Genomic DNA, 17,313 nt, shown 5'->3' with positions numbered 1-17,313 from the left:
TTTTCATTTATCTCTAAGATTTTTTTTATTTCCTCCTTTATTTCTTCTGTAACCCATTGATCATTCAGTAACATATTGTTCATTTTCCATGTGATGTAGGATTTTTTCTTCCTTCTTTTATCATTGATTTTCAGTTTCATTCCATTATGATCAGATAAAATGCATGGTATTATCTCCAACCCTTTATATTTACTGAGGGCTGCCCTATGGCATAATATATGGTCTATTTTTGAGAAGGATCCATGTGCTACTGAGAAAAAAGTATATCCACTTGATGATGGTTGATATATTCCATATATGTCAGTTAAGTCTAGGTTATTGATTGTGATATTGAGTTCTATAGTTTCTTTATTCAACTTTTGTTTGGAGGATCTGTCCAATGGTGAGAGAGGTGTGTTGAAAGCACCCATAATTATTGTGTTGTGGTCTATTTGATTCTTGAACTTGAGGAGAGTTTGTTTTATGAACTTTGCTGCACCCTTATTTGGTGCATAAATATTGATAATTGTTATGTCTTGTTGGTTAATAGTTCCTTTTATCAGTATATAATGTCCTTCCTTATCCCTTTTGATTGACTTATTCTGGAAGTCGATTTTATTCGATATGAGGATGGCCACCCCTGTTTGCTTATGAGGACGGTGTGTGTGGTATATTTTTTCTCAACCTTTCACCTTCAGCCTGTGTATGTCTTTACCAATGAGATGTGTATCTTGGAGGCAGCATATTGTTGGATTTGTTTTTTTTTTTTTAATCCATGTTACCAGCCTATGCCGCTTTATTGTAGAGTTTAAGCCATTAACGTTTAGAGTTACTATTGATATATGGTTTGTACTTCCAGCCATGTTTGATTATTTATCTTTTTTTTTTTAATTTGGTTTATTTCTCCATGATTATCTTTCTCTCCCCACCCTCTGGCTTTACTGAGGTACTTCCCACTGTTGGTTTTGGTTATTGTTTTTCATTTCTTCCTCATGTAGTGTTTTGCTCATGATGCTTTGCAATGCTGGTTTTCTGGCTTCAAATTCTTTAAACTTTTGTTTATCATGAAAGATTTTCATTTTGTTGTCATACCTAAAGCTTAGTTTTGCTGGATACAAAATTCTTGGTTGGCATCCATTGTATTTCAGTGTTTGAAATGCGTTGTTCCAAGATCTTCTTGCTTTCAGCGTCTGTCATGAATAACCCGTTGTTAAACTTATTGGTTTTCCCCTGAATGTAATCTGCCTCCTTTCTCTTGTAGCTTTTAATATTTTCTCTTTGTTCTGTATATTGGATATCTTCATAACAATGTGTCTTGGCATTGGTCTACTGTGATTTTGTATGCTCGGTGTCCTGTATGCATCTATAATTTGTACATCCATTCCTTTTTTATTTCTGGAAAGTTTTCTATAATTATTTCATTCAGCAGGTTGCTCATTTCCTTGGTTTGAACCTCTATACCTTCCTCTATCCCGATCACTCTTAAGTTTTTTTTTTTTTTTTTATGTTATCCCATATCTCTTGGATGTTTTTCTCGTGATTTTTTTCCGGCCTTTCTGAGTTGTTTAGACTCTTTTCAAGATGATATATTTTGTCTTCATTTTCTGGTGTTCTGGCTTCTACTTGCACCACTCTGTTAGTGATACTCTCATTTGAGTTTTTAATTTGGTTTATAGTTTCTTTCATTTCTAGAATTATTGTTTGATTTTTTTATAATCTCTATCTCCTGATAAAGATGCTTATTTGCTTCTTTTATCAGTTTATGTAATTCATTTTAATGTGTTTTTTTCATTGCTTGAATTTGCTGTCCCATATCCTCTTTAAGATTCCATTCCATCTGTCTAAGGTATTCCTTGAGTTCTTTATTTGACCATTTTTCTGATGCCTCTAGTTTCTCCTGAATATTTTGGCTGTCCTGCATTGTTTGTACTCCTTTTCTTCCTTGCTTTTTCATGCTTCTCATGTTACTTCTTGTTCTGTTTGACTGCTGAGTTACTGTTTACTCCCATAAATTTATTTGACGCTTGGGAGGAAAGGTATTAGAAGGGAAGGGAAGAAGTCACTAAAGAGAATGAGAGTAAGCAGGTAGAATTCAAGGAAGGGGAAATAAGGAAATTGAAAAGAAATTAAAAGACAAAATAAAAAATAGAAAAGAAAAAAAGAAAAAAAATTAAAAAATAATCAAAAAAATAAATAAAAAATAAAAAAATAATAAAAAATATTTAAAAAATAAAAATCTTTAAAAAAGTGAAAATAAAAAAAAACCAAATAAAAGAAAAATTTAATAAATGCAGCCTTAGAGTTTGATTAACTTCTCTTCCAGTTGGTGGAGCTGTGCCCACCGGGCCAAGCTTATCCTCTCAATATGCGGGAACCAATCACTGTGTAGAAGCTCCTCCTTCCAGAGTGGGCAGGTCTTCAATCCTGAGTGCCTAGGGCCTTTTCTTGTGTCTAGTTACTTCCCCACTTTCCCTCAAGCCAGGTCCTCCTCACCGGTTATGCTCACCACAATACTGGCTACTCGACAGGTCTGCTGCTCCCGGGAGCCCTATTTTATTGAACAACTGGGCACACTCATCCTGTTTGCCATTCCCTCAGACCCTAACTTTGTGGAGCTTGGGGCTGAGAACCCTCAGTGTATTTTGCTTGCCCTCTGGTAGCCAAGCCCCCAGTAGCTGGTGCAAGAGAACTCAGTTGTCAGCACTGGTGGGAGCAGTAGCCTGGGGTTCTGTGCTGCGGGTCCCACACCACTCCTGATTCCCTCAGTCTGACTATCGCGCTCACGGGAGAGCTGGGAGGGGCCCTTAAGGTTTCCCCGCTGTGTGGAGAGGGAGGGCTAGGGGATTACACACCTGTCGCCGCCAGTTTCAGTGAAGTTATCTCCTCCGCCGCATTCTGGTGATGTCAGTTCTCAGCCATGGTGGTATCCCATGCAAATGGCGACAGTTCATTCTCTTTGCCAGGTGACTAATGCAAGCGTGGGTCCTGACTGGCTCTCCCAAGCCCCGTCTCAATCCTGTAGCCACTATCAATGAAGGCTCAGTTGGTATTAACCTCCTCAGGTTCAGAGGGGCCAATCAGTTGTTTCAGCGGGATCATTTAGTGCTGAGTCACAGCGGTTTGTCTGTGAGACACAGGCGAATGGGAGCTTGAATTCAGCCGATCTGGGCTTGGTGTGTGTTCTGAGAGGAACAGACTGTTCACCCCAGATCCATGCCAGCTCTGAATTGCCTAGTGATCCTGAGCAAACAGAATTTAGAGGGTTTAAGACTCCCTATGCGCATGGAGCTGAAGAGGTCAGAGACTTGATCTCTCCACACCGGCTGCCATGTTGGATCTCCTCCATTGTACACAATTTCAGCACAACATTTACTTCTCTGGTTGTACTCTATATAATGTTGCACCATATGTGCTGTTATAAGTGTACCTAGGGTAATGATGTCCATTTCATTCCAGCATCTTTCCTGTCCCCATGCCCCTCCTCACCCCTCCATCCCTTTGCCCAATCAAATTCCTCCATTTTTCCCATGACCCTCCCCCACCATTATGGATCAGCAGCATCCACTTATCAGAGAAAACATTTGGCCTTTGGTTTTTGGGAATTGGCTTACCTCTCTTGGAAAGCAGTATGGAGGTTCCTCAGAAAACTTTGAATGGAATCACCATTTGATCCAGCTATCCCACTACTGGGTCTATAACCCGAAGAACTTAAAATCAGTATACTACAGTGATCCAGCCACATCAATGTCTATAGCAGCTCAATTCATAATAGCTTAAGCTATGGAACCAACCTAGGTGCCCTTTTAATAGATGAATGGATAAAGCAATTTTTTTCTTTTATTAAGAGGGGGACAGTCTTTAGTTGTAACAGCCACTGCTGCAGAGGGCAGGGTTAACATTCTTGGTCTGCTGTAATAATTGGGAAGTTTCTTTCAGGAAGGGTAAGTTTCTGTTTATGTTCAAGGCCAGTTCTCACTACAAGCTAGGCTTAGGTTATCTATCAAGAAGAAGAACAGTTATTTAAAGTTAGGTTTCAGTTAGCTAGCAAGAGGAAGAGGGCACTTTCCTAATAGGTACCTCTCCATTACCTTTCTACCTCCATATGTATTTGAATTTGTCTCTTAATCCAGACTAATTCTTTTTCTTTTGCAATAGAATCTCAAGTGGAACCCCACTGGGTGGGGCTGACTTTGTGGGTATGTGACCTGGGCAAGGGCACAGGGTCCCTTTTTCAGAAGTTCTCCATGCTCAGGTTAGAGATCTGCTGTTACCGCCTAAAATCGTTTGTAATTCTATTTGTGAACTTATGTTTTATAAAGATGTCCCAGGGGCCAATGGAACATGCTCAGGAACCAGTAGGTGCAGTATTAGAGTTGTCTGTTCCTGGCTGCCTCATTTGCATATGGCTTCATCATTTGCATACAGAGTTGGATAATATCCCCTGAGAAAGGACTTCTAGTTGACCCACTATGTGTGGGAGTTAGGGAGACTTGAAGCCATCCTGACATAAGTATGTCACATCTACAACTGAGTAGACATGGGCAGAGAAGCCACACTTTTCATTTAAACCAGAATTTGCTTCTAACATTGAGAAAGAAATGGCATTCTAACAGACACAATCAACAAACTCTATTGTAGCTTTCCTTATTCCTGTTACTTGTTTCTAACAGCTAACCACTTAGGCTGAAAAGGTGAGGGGGGAGAAAGAAAAGAAAAAGATGTAACCTCTAGTTTCTTTCCCTGCAGTCCTTCCTAAATCATCTGTAAACCAGTAGTGAAGAGTATTAGAAGCATATGTGCACATCAAAAAGTAAAATAAAAACAATTGAGGTAGATTTGTGCAGCATTCTTGTTCTTGTAAGGACAAAATATGTATGCATATACAAGCTACAAAATTAGAGTAATTTCAGTGATTTTTTTGTTTATCAATTAAATGTTCTCTTTGCATTTAAAACTGTGTAGCACACAATATAAAGATAAATGGTACAACTGAGGTAATAATTTAAAATTTTAATTTTTCCTTACCTAGAACAACATTGAAAGGCAAATTTTAAAAGCATTGAGATGAATCAAGAGAGAAATAACAGAAGAAAGGAAAGAATTTTATATTGTAATACTGATAGTGGAGGAAAACTTTTTTTTCTTCCCTTTTTTGTTGGTTAATTGGGGACCTTGGAATTAAACTGACAAAAGAAAAATTAGCAAAAGAAAGAACAGATTTTTTTATTTTTATTTTTTTATTCCTGTGGGTATGCTTGAATTGACAGAAAAATGTGACTCAAAGGACTAGCTAGAAATAAGGGTTTACAAACCATCTTTATGAGGGGAGGGGTCAGGATTTCAAAGAACCAGAAATGATTGAGGAAAAAAATTGAGGGGAATAATGGAAGTCAAGGTTTGTTTTGGGAAGGTCTGTCTATGCAATTTCTCTTTTTGGCACTGGTTTCTCCTCTCTGGTGACAGGTGTCACTCTTCCTCTGGAATAGGAAGCCTCCCTTGAAGGTGGATTTATGACACTTAAGTTCTTTTATGAAGCTCTGATTTTAAGCAGGAAGGGTCATTCAAACAAAGCCTCTTCTTGCATCTGCTAATTTTCAAATGCCTTCAGCACAGAATGATTTTTGTGCCATGTGACCTATGTTAGATCTGCTTTTATAACAGGAGGCCTCATATTTTCCTTTTGCAATAGACACTGCAAATTATGTAACTGCCTGTGGAAATGGGGAAGGGAAGGTAAAAAAGTCCAGGATCTCATTTAGTAAACTTGTCTTTATTAGGTGCTCAGAAGGTATGTTCGTAGAATCCTACACCTCTACTTATCTAGATGAATAAACTTGTGGGGTTTTTCCCTGGTGTGTTTTTCTATTTCTTTTCTTTTGTTTTTTGAGCAAGAAGCACAAGACAGGCATGGTTGCTTATACCTGTAATCCCAGCAACTCAGAAAACTGAAGCAAGAGAATTGCAAGTTGGATGTCAAACTCAGCTATTTAGTGAGGCCCTAAGCAACTTAGCAAGATCCCAACTCAAAATAAAAATGCTGAAAAGGGCTGGGGATGTGGCTCAGTGGTTAAGCTCCCCTAGGTTCAGTTCCCAGAACAAAAACAAATAAACAAAAAAAGTCCATAAATCCCATGGGGAAGAGTGTATTGCCTTTAAGTCAACAGATTGTAGAATTTAAGAGGGTACCACTAGCTGGGCATGGTTGTACTCACCTGTAATCCCAGTGACTTGGGAGGCTAAGGAAATAGGATCACAATTTTCAGGACAGCCTCAGTAACTTCATGAGACCCTTTTTCAATATAAAAATAAAAAAAGGATTGGAGGTATATAGCTCAGTGGTAGAGTACCCCTGGGTTCAAACCCCAGTACCACATACACACACATACACACACACACACACACACACACACACACACACACACACAAAGAGGACACCATTTACATTAATGATGACCATCAAAAATTATACAGCATATCAGGCATGGTGGCACATGACAGTAATCCCATCCACTCAGGCACTAAGGCAGGAGAATCTTGAGTTCAAAGCCAGCCTCAGCAATGGCAAGGCACTAAGAAACTCAGTGAGACCCTGTCTAAATAAAATACAAAATAGGGCTGGGGAGGTGGCTCAGTGGTCGAGTGCCTTTGAGTTCAGTCCCGCGTACAAAAATAATAATAATAATAATAATAATAATAATAATAATAATAATAATACATAGCACAGTGGCCTGGCCTACACTTGTCCCTTAGTATCCATGGGGGATTGGTTCCTGGACCTCCCATGGATACCCAAATCTCTGGATGCTCAAGTCCCTAATATAAAGTTGCAAAGTATATGCATATTACCAATGCATACTTCCAGTATTTTAAAACTCAACTCTAGATTCTAGAGAAACTGATGTGACTCCATTTTTTGAGAAACCAGCCTCTACCTCAGAGCAAAGCCTGTCCAAGGAAGGGGGTATGGCCCTTGTCCTTGGAAAAACCCACAGAGCACCCCTAGGCACATACCCACCCTGCTGAGTTGTTTGTCTGCAAATAATAGGAGAGATCTGTGGTGCCAGGTGTCCTTGACTCAGTTAGGCTAGGTGAGGACCCTTAGCAACCCCCCAATAACCACCAATCAGCATGAGACAAGGAAAATACCTAGGATGCCAGATGACCTCCCACTAGTTTATGGTGGTTGATAACATGTTGGGAAACCATGTAGTTCAGTCCATACACCAATCAGTCCTTAAACCAATCAGTTTAAACAAATCCCCCTCTTGTACTGACCAATCACCCTTACCCAACTCATGACCACTAGTGAATGTGCTAATCATGTTTTAGATTGTTGTTTGATTTTCCCTTGGTGGGTAATGATTTGCTGAGAGATGCTCTGATGTATGTGAAGTCCCAAAGAGTGTATAAAACTGCTGCAAACCCTGGACTCAGGGCCTCTCATCGTCACCAGTTGCTGTGTGCACAGAAGACCGATCTAGCTCGCAATAAAAGCCTCTTGCTGCTTACAGCAATCTTGGTCTCTGGTGGTCTTTTGGCGGATCTGAACTCGAGCATATCAATATTAGCTAATACAGTATAAAAACAATGTAGACCATTGTTTCACTATATCGTTTAAGGAATGATGACAAGGAAAATGTGAATGTTCAGTACAGCTGTATTTAAAAAAAATTCACCTGCTGTTGGTTGAGCCTATAAGTATGGAACCCACTGATACTGATGGCTGAGTATACTTATTTCTTGTATAGTAAGGCTTCACAGAGTGAATGGTGAGAAATTGGTGACAGAAATCAATGTTAGATTTTTTTAGCTTCAGATCTGTTCTTCCTCCATTGACCAACTCCAATGCCATTTTATCTAGTTTTAGTTTCTCTCAACTGACATTCTCCTTTTTTTCTCTCTCTTTTACTTTCTGGGATACGGGATTGATCCCAGGGATGTTTAACCACTGAGCCACACCCCAAGCCATTTTTACTTTTTATCTTGAGACAGAGTCTCACTGAGTTGCTAAGGGCCTTGCTAAGTTTCTGAGGCTGATTTTGACCTCGTGATCCTCTTATCTCAGCCTCCCAAGTCACGGGGATTACAGGCATGCACCACCATACCTGGTATCAATTGACATTCTTCTAAATTTCTCTTTGGGGTAGAGGAATGCTTGTTCTCTATAAACCCTCATTTTAGTATTTTTCTTTCTTAGTTACATAAGCTAGTGGATGTTTATTGCAGAAAATATTTATAATTATAACACTAGGAGATAAGAATTGTAAATATTTTGATAAATATTTCACTCCTTCCTCAAACATACCAGTGTAAAAGTATTTTTCAATTCATTCAGAAATGAAATCATATTGTAGACAATATTTGCTTATTTGCTTTTTCACTTGGTAATATTTCATCCACAATTTTCCAAGTTCTTAAGTATTTTCTCTGACATCCTTTATGATAGTTTTAAATTATTTCATCACAATTAATAGGTACTTTTTGAGACAAGTATCATTTTTAGTTAATCCCTATTTAGGATATATGCTTAAAACATACAATTTTCACAAAATCCATATAGGCCATTTGTTTCATATCTCTGTGATTATTTCATGAATGTATAATATTTTTAATTTTTTTAGTTGTAGGTGGTTAAAATGCCTTTTATTTTTATTTATTTATTTTTATGTGGTGCTGAGGATTGAACCCAGTGCCTCACCCTTGGTGGGCAAGCACTCTACCACTGAGCCAAAACCCCAGCCACACTTTATATAATCTTGTTGGCTTATAGATGCACAAGTCATCTCTCTCTCTCTCTCTCTCTCTCTCTCTCTCTCTCTCTCTCTTTCTTTCTTTCTTTCTTTCTTTCTTTCTTTCGAGGAAGATACTGAGGATTGAACTCAGGGACTCAGGGGCACTTGACCACTGAGTCACATCCCCAGCTCCATTTTATATTTCATTTAGAGACAGGGTCTCCCTGAGTTGCTTAGCACCTCACTTTTGCTGAGGCTGGCTTTGAATTTGAGATCCTCCTGCATCAGCCTCTTGGGTCCCTTGAGATGTAACACTGGGCCCAGCTCTACAAATCATTTACAAATCATTTCTTAACCCCAAATTGAGCTTATAGAGATTCAAATTCAGGCCAATCCATGTTTGCCTTTCTCAGGGTCCTCTAAACCAAGGAGGCCTTCTGAAATGCTTGTCAGATGAAATAATTTATTGGAATGAGCTCTCCTGAAATTGAATACAGTGTTCCCCCCTTATCTATGGAGATATTACCAGGACTCCCAGGGGATGGAGGCCTGAAACCATCAGTAAGACTGAACCCTATCTATGTTATATTTTTTCCTATGCATATATGCCTATGATAAACTTCACCTTTTTACTTGAAGCTCTTTATTGCTTCTCTGTGGCATATTCAAATGGTCAGCATCATTACAATTGCACTTGGGAATTCAAATAAGGGTTACTTAAACATAAGCAGCTATTACTGAGATTGTTAATCTAATAACTGAGCTGGCAAGTGACTAACAGGTGGATAGAGTGTACCATATGGATGTGCTTTCCTATCCCAGGAAGGAATAGGAGTAAGACACTGCCACCTTTCATCATTCTACTGAAAATGGTGCACAATTTGCAATCTGCAAATTGTTTATTTCTGGAATTTTTTATTAAATATTTTCAGACTATGGTTGTCTGGGAACTGTAATGTCAGGAGGTTATACTACAGACAAGAAGGGACTAACAGCAAAAGGATAGTGAGATATGAAAAGAACTTAAGCTAATAAACAATGGTGATTTCTTTGTTTTTTGTTTGGTACTAAAGATTGAACCCAGGGGCACTTAACCACTGAGCCACATTCCCAGCCCTTTTTATTTCATTTTGAGAAGTTCTCACTAAATTTATTAGGGCCTTGCTAAATTGCTGATGGTGGTCTGAACTTGCAATCCTCCTGCCAAAATTTCCCAAACTGCTGGGATTACAGGCTGTTCCATTGTACCCAGCAACAATGGTAGTTTTTTTTTTTTTTTTTTTTAGTTTTCAATTTTATTTATTCTTCTTAGATATACATGACAGTAGAATGTGTTTTAGTATATTATACACACATGGAGTTTAACTTATTCTACTTAGGATCCTATTCTTGTTGTTGTAAATGATATGGGGACACCCTGGTCATGTATTCAAATACAAGGATAGAAAAATTATTCCTGATTAATTTTACTGTCTTTCCTATTCCCCTCCCCTCCCTTCCCTTCATAAGTTCCCTTACTGGAATTATAATGGGCTTCATTTCTTCCCCTTCCACCCTCCCTTGATGTTTTAAAACATCCATTGCCAGTCTTTAGCCATGAAGGCTATTCTGTGGATTTTTCTCCCTCCTATCGTGTGTCTTTTTATTTTCTGAATCAAAAACATCTGGCTGCATTTTAAATTGATTCACACAATTTACTTCACCAGCCTCTAGGCCCCAAACTGTTCCTAGTGAAGCATGAGTGTCTGTGGTGGATGTCAATGGGGGCTGTGCTGGTGCATTGGAGAATGTAATCTGCCCTTGAGTCATTATGTTAAAATGATTCCTCAGGTTGAATTGTTTAGTGTGAAATCGGATTGTTTGCATTCCATTTACTCTTTCCTTTCTTAATTAGAGTGACCTCCAGCTGGAATCCACCTAAGGCAGAACATCATGGTGGAATGGTGTGGCAGAGGAAAGCTGTTTAGCTCATGATAGCCAGGAACTGGAGAGAGAGAGAGAGAGAGAGAGAGAGAGAGAGAGAGAGAGAGAGAGAGAGAGAGAGAGAGAGAGAAGGGGCCAGTGACAAGATATAGTCCCTAACAGTACATTCCCAGTAACCTACTTCCTCCAACTATGCCCCACTTGCCTATAGTTCCCATCACCTTCCAGTAGTCCATTCAGCTCTCAATGGCTTAATCCACTCATGAGGTCAGTGCCTTTGTGATCCAATTACTTCCTCAAGACCCACTTTTTGGAATTGCTGCAGTGGGGATCAAGCTTTGAACCCACAAGCTTTTGGGGGACATTCCAGATCCAAATCACAGCAAAAGGTGATGAAGAAGACAAGGGAGGAAGGAGGAACAACAATGAGGATCATGGCAGAAACAGAGAGCAGATGGGCAAAGGAAACAGCAGAGGCCCTCGGCATCCTAAATGTGCTTGTATCCAGCACATTCTTCTTGCTTCTGGCTCTGCCAGATACCACCATATGTGCTGGTGATAGAGCAGTGAATGTAGCTAACAGGAAAGTGATAATGGTGTTGAGTACTGGTATGTTATAGCTGTGGAAGAAGTAAGGAAAGAAAGGAGATGTTGGGATTTGATGAGCAGAAAGTTTTGTTTGCTTGTGGTATAAAAATCAATGGCTGGAGGAGGTGGTGAGATGAGGCGGCAGAGGCAAACATGGGTGATAATATGCACAGTGGTTACTTGTATTTTGTGTGTGTGTGTGTGTAGGGGGGGGGTACTGGGGATAGAACCCGAGGGCACTTTGCCATTGAGCTGTATCCCAAGCACTTTTTATTTTATTTTTTATTTTAAGACAGGATCTCCCTACCTTGCCCAGATTGATCTTAAACTGTGGTCCTCTTTTCTCAGCCTCCAGAGTTACTGGAATTATAAGCACATTCCACCATGCCCAAGCTAGTTATTTACATCTTAAGAGAATTTTGGATTTTGTTCCAAGGACATTTAGGAAATCATTTATCAGTCTTAAGTGAGGAAATGAAATGTTTGGAGTTTTTTTTGGAAGATAGATGAGGTATGGATAGTAAATTTGTAAAAGTTAATGGTTCATGTGGAAATACCGGGTAGGACAGTACTTGAACATTAATCTACATATGAACTTCTTGCTGCTTTTAAAATGTAGATTTTAATTGAATAGATCTGAAATAAAACAAAGAGTTAGTATTTTTATTTCTAATAGGATAATACTGCTAGTTCATGTACTTTATTTTGAGTAGCAAGTATTTAGGAGATGCTTGAGTTGCCTAGGTGAGAGATAATAGTTGTTAAGAGAGTGGACTCTTGGCCTTATGAGTTATTATCTGTATGTCTCTGGGGAACGTGTCCTGATCATGCCTCAATTTTCTCATATATGAAATGGAAGTAATAATTCTAACTGCTGAGGAATAACTTAAGTTTTTAATGAGGTAACCCTCATTGGAAAGTACTTAACAGAGTAGCTGGCAATCATTAAATGGTAGCTTTTGATTTTACTGTTATTAATGTTAATAAAATCACAACTTTATGCATATGCTTTATATTTCTTTATCATATTTTGAATGTTGAGTGTAATATATTAATACGTTTAATTCTCCTATTTTTGTTTACCTCTCAAATATCATTTCTGGAACTTTTTTATTCCTTTGTAAATGCTTGGGTATTATGGATACAATGGAGAACTATTTTTTTTCTCACTCATCCTAGACTTATGGCAAAAGACAGATTAGTAAGATGAAAGAATATAAATTTATTTCATAAAATTTTTGTGAAACATGGGTGTCTTCATGAGGAAATGAAGACCTGAATAAATTGGTAAACCTGTGTATTTTTCATGCTCACTTTGATGAAAATGGGATAATTATGAAGAAGTCTGATTAGATTTTTAAAGTCTGATCTAATGTTAATAAACTGGAGGAAATATAACATGAACTCTTTTTTTAGGTTCTTTGCTATTACCCTTGTCTCCAGAGATCAATATGTTCTTTTTCTCTAGGTGTGGGGAGGACACTTCTTATGAGAGGTCTTATGCCCTGTTTCATGAGAAGGTCAGAAAATTCTCCAGGGTTTTATGACCTGCTTCCAGGAAATGGAGGGAGGAAGAACCTTCTTGCTTCTGTAACTTTTCCAAATTCCTTTGCTTTAAGTATTTTAGGGTATAATGTAATGAACCCTGTCATGGGAAAATAGATGTACATCACACCGTGCAGTTGAGTCTCTCTAAATTCAAGGATGAATCTATGATCCTTAAAGTAACATGTTATATCTGATTATTAAGGTAGGAGTTTAAGTTATCTTCCCTTCTTATGGAAATTTATTTTTTAAGTAATATCAATCTGTTGGATTGCTTACCAACCAGTGGTTCTCAGTGCTGGCTACAGTTATATCACCTGGGGCTGGTCTTATCCAAATAGATCAAATCAGACGGGGTGAGGTCTAGGTAGGTGCTGGTATTTTCCTTTTTAAGCCTCTCAGGTGATTTCAAAGTACATATGGAACTGAGAGTCACCAATGATAACAACAGAATATTGTGAAATGAATCATGTATAAATATATAAAGGCCTCGGAGGGAAATGAAATATCTAGAAAGTGGCAATTTGAAGGCTTTGGGAGTGAAAGATGTGAAATGGCCCCTCACAGAGCTCTTGTGCAATTTGATGAACTAACAACAGGTTGTGACCTGAGTTATGTTTGAGGGTGAGGAAGCTCTTGTATCTCTGGCTTTGCTTACCTGCATCAGGATTTTCCATATATCAACTTTCAGGTTGTTTCTTTCTTTATTGTATTTAGTTTGTTTCATTCTTCATAGCTGGATGTGGGGGGGGAAGAATAAACCCATTAAAGCTATGTTCAAAATAAACTTTCATGGCCCATGATAGTATTATGGAAAAGGTTTAAAGGATTGTTATGGTAAAATGCAGCCCACCTTTACTAATACTATTATTACATTCTAAGGCAGTAGCTTGAAATGAACTACTTAAGCTGCCTATTATAAAGTTTGGTTTCTTTCTTTTAAAAAAAAATAGTTATCCCACTCTTCATTTCAGGGCAGAATAATTAGGCTAATTTGATGAAACACCTTTAATTTTCTGGATTATTCATTATATATTGGAGACTATAGGGGAGGAAAAATATCTTTTCTGTATCCTCCTAGGTTCTGCTCCCAGGGCCCTGGAGACGAAACTGACAATAGCCAGATTAAGAGGAGAATCTGTTTGTTATGTATTTACATGGAGGCCTTCATAGGAAAGAAGACTCCAAACCCATAAGCAGACCTTGGGGCTTCTGTGAGATATGGAGAGAAAGTAGACAAAGAAAAAAGTGGTGTGGCCTGGGCTGTAGGGGTGGGGGTGTGGCATAGCTGGGAGAAGATGGCTAGGAACAAAATGTTGTTTCTTGTAAGGTTCCCTATGTAGATAAGACTCCTCTCTGGTTTCTGGGAGGGAGCCAGGACCACCTTTACAAATATGTCTCCTTTGCTGAGGGAAATTTATGCCCTGATTTTAGCTATATGGGGGAGGGCAGAGTTGTTTTATTTATTTATTTTTCCCTGTGTCTGGCTTAAAACAACCCTGATGCTAAAGTGGTATATTTTGGGAGTGGCAGATTCTGATCCCCTTTAGTTTCTCTTTCTTTTAAGATTTTTTTCCTTCACAGAAAATGAGTGCACTTATATTTGTTTGAGTATTTGTATGTAAAAACTAATGTCAAAGGTCCAGGAGCTTTCTTAGCCTGAATTTATATTACCCAACACCATAATCTCATTTTCTAAGCCTCTCTACTTACCACAAGGTTATTTCAAAATATGGTAGATTTATTTTTCTGGTTGTGGACTCCACAGAGAGCAAAAGAGAGTGGAAAAAAGAATGTTGTTGCTAAAGTGTTTAATACAGTTAAAAATTACATATATTAGGGACATTTTGTAGGTATGCCAGTGTTTTCTTGTAATGAATAACTATGGGTGGAAGAGAAAATTGATGAGGTGTTCAAGTTCACAAAAGCTTCATTGACAGTTTTGTGGAAATTAAAGACTCAGTCTTTTTATGTGTTTATTAGCATCCTTGTTATGGATTTTCCTCTTTCTATTAATAATCAGAATTCTATTAAAATTCAGTATATTTTCCAGTTTATCACACTTACAGTTACTGGAGTTAAAAACCATCATAGATAATGATGAAGTATCAGTACTCCCTCATGAGGCTTAATGCATGCATATTTCAGTTGAAGGGAAACTACAGTCTATAGTTACTTAATCAGTGAAGTTTGTGGTGTGTGGGAATGATAAAATTTTAATTTTCTAAAAGTCTTGAAGTCTTGTGCTGTTTTCGGTTTTAAAAACTCTGCTTCTTTCTTCACACTCTGCATTACCTAAAGGACACTTATCTGCTTGAATGAGCCAGGCAGTTTATGTATGGAGTCAGAGCCTGAGGACAGATGGAGGGAGGGGTGGGAACCTACTAGAATAAGGTTGTTTTAACCCTGGAGCACTGACAACTCCTGGTAACCTCTCCCAGAAATGAGCCATGTGAGAGAAAAGGTAGTTATCCAGGAGAGAACACGGACCAGAGAGAGGATAAATGCAGAGGCTATGGAAGAGGAACATAGCAACGAAAAGGTGGCTGGTGGAGGAGGAGAGAAAGTTTGTGTTTTTACAATCATCTGTATAATTAAAATTAAATCTCTTTCACTATATAATATGAAAGTGGTAGGTCTGATTTTTACTGACTTTTGTATACCAATTTGGAACTCCCTTGAAATACAGACTATAAGTTATTTAAAAATCATAGGTGGATATTTTAGAGAAACAGGTGGTCACACTCCAGTGTAGTTGAAATTGTGGTACCAAGGCTTGCACCAACTCCTCCAGTGCCAGATTTGATCTAAATGGGACCCATTCTGGGTGATTTCCCCTTTTACCATGGCCACAAATAACTGGTTAGAAAGATATCCATTCAGGTCAAATTTATGTAAAGAATTGGACACTATATTTGGGATAAATAAATTTTTTTTGAGAGGCAAAGGAGCCTCATTTTAATATTTTTTAAAAATATTTTTTAGTTTTTGGTGAACCTTTATTTTATTTATTTGTATGTGGTGCTTAGAATCGCACCCAGTGCCTCACGCATGCTGGGCAAGTGCACTACCACTGAGGCACAACCCCAGCCCCTCATTTTATTCTTAATATGAGATATAGCAGGTATAATATATTATTTTAAGTTACCAGGGTTTTTCTCTCACCAAATTTAGGCAGACTCAATTTTATTGGCTGAAATACACCCATAATATACCAATATTTTAAAAGGGTTGAGGACTTCCTCATGTCATATGCCAACCTCTTGGAATTATTTCTGTACCCAGTGGGAGGGGATTCTGTGACTGGCAAGTCTTGGGGAATATGTCCACCCCTGGAGAGAAAAGGTTCATCTAAAGGAAATAGGGATGCCTCATTGCTCAGCAACAAAGGTACCATTCACATGTACTTTGATGTATATGGAATTGCATATCTGGCATGAATATACAGAGAGATGCCTGTTTTAGTCAGCTTTGCATTGCTGTGAGCAATCTACCTTTCAAGGACAACTTGGAGGAGCAAAAGTATTTGGCTCCTAGCTTCAGGGGTTCAATCCATGGTCAGCTGACTCCATTGCTCTTGCGACCAAGATAAGGCAGAGAATAGCATCCCAGGATACAACCACTAGGAGAGAGAGGGAGAGGGAGAGACAGAGAGAGAGAGAGAGAGAGCGCAGGCAGGAAGGGAAGGAGGGATATGTGTTCATGGGAGGTGGCAGGGACAGATTATAAACCCTAAAGGCATGCTCCCAGTGACCTACTTCCTCCAGCCACACCCTACTTGCCTGTAGTTAGCACCCAGTGAATCCATTCAAGTGGATTAATCCATCAATCAGATTATAGTTCTCATAATTGAACATTTCATCAGAATTCTTGCATTATCTCACACATGAGCTTTTGAGGACCATCTCATACCCAAACCATAGTGATACCCTATTCAAGTGGAGGTACTGATACATTCAGAAGAGGGGAAATGATACTCAGGGTATAAAAACAACAGGTGAGTACTGCAGTTTGAAATCCTAGTTGTTAGGTTCTGCTGGTTTAGTGGGTAGAAACAAGGTCAGGAAGCTTCAGTAGCCAGTGGCCATAGATAAATCTGCAGCTGAGGCCCACTCTTGGCTCCTTGGACCAGGGGATAAAGCTTCCTGTAATCTTAAGACTTCCTCTGGGCTCTTGAACTTCCACAAGGCAACAGTCCAAGGTTTTACTGGCCTAGAGGAATTAGCTGTGTTTGGCTTCCTGGTGCAGATAGAACAGCTGGGTCCAACTCCTATGGGTGAAGGACTGGCTAGAACTATATGCAAGGGTCCTGATGAGATCAGAAGCTTCTGCATTTCGAACAAACTCATAGGTGTTGCATGAGCTGCTAGTTCATGGTCCCCCTTGGAATAACAGTGTTCTAGATCTTATGTCTTCTGTTTTAAAGTAATGAGTAGAGTTGTTTCCAAATTCTGTCTGCCTATCTATCATTATATTATAGGGTGAGGATTATCATTTTCAGAGATTTATTTTTCTCTGAAAAATGAATATAATACCCAATTTATGG

This window comes from Callospermophilus lateralis, unplaced genomic scaffold (genome assembly GCF_048772815.1).
Source record: "Callospermophilus lateralis isolate mCalLat2 unplaced genomic scaffold, mCalLat2.hap1 Scaffold_89, whole genome shotgun sequence".
NCBI classification, from domain to species: Eukaryota; Metazoa; Chordata; class Mammalia; order Rodentia; family Sciuridae; genus Callospermophilus; species Callospermophilus lateralis.
Note: the sequence above shows the minus strand (reverse complement) of the source record.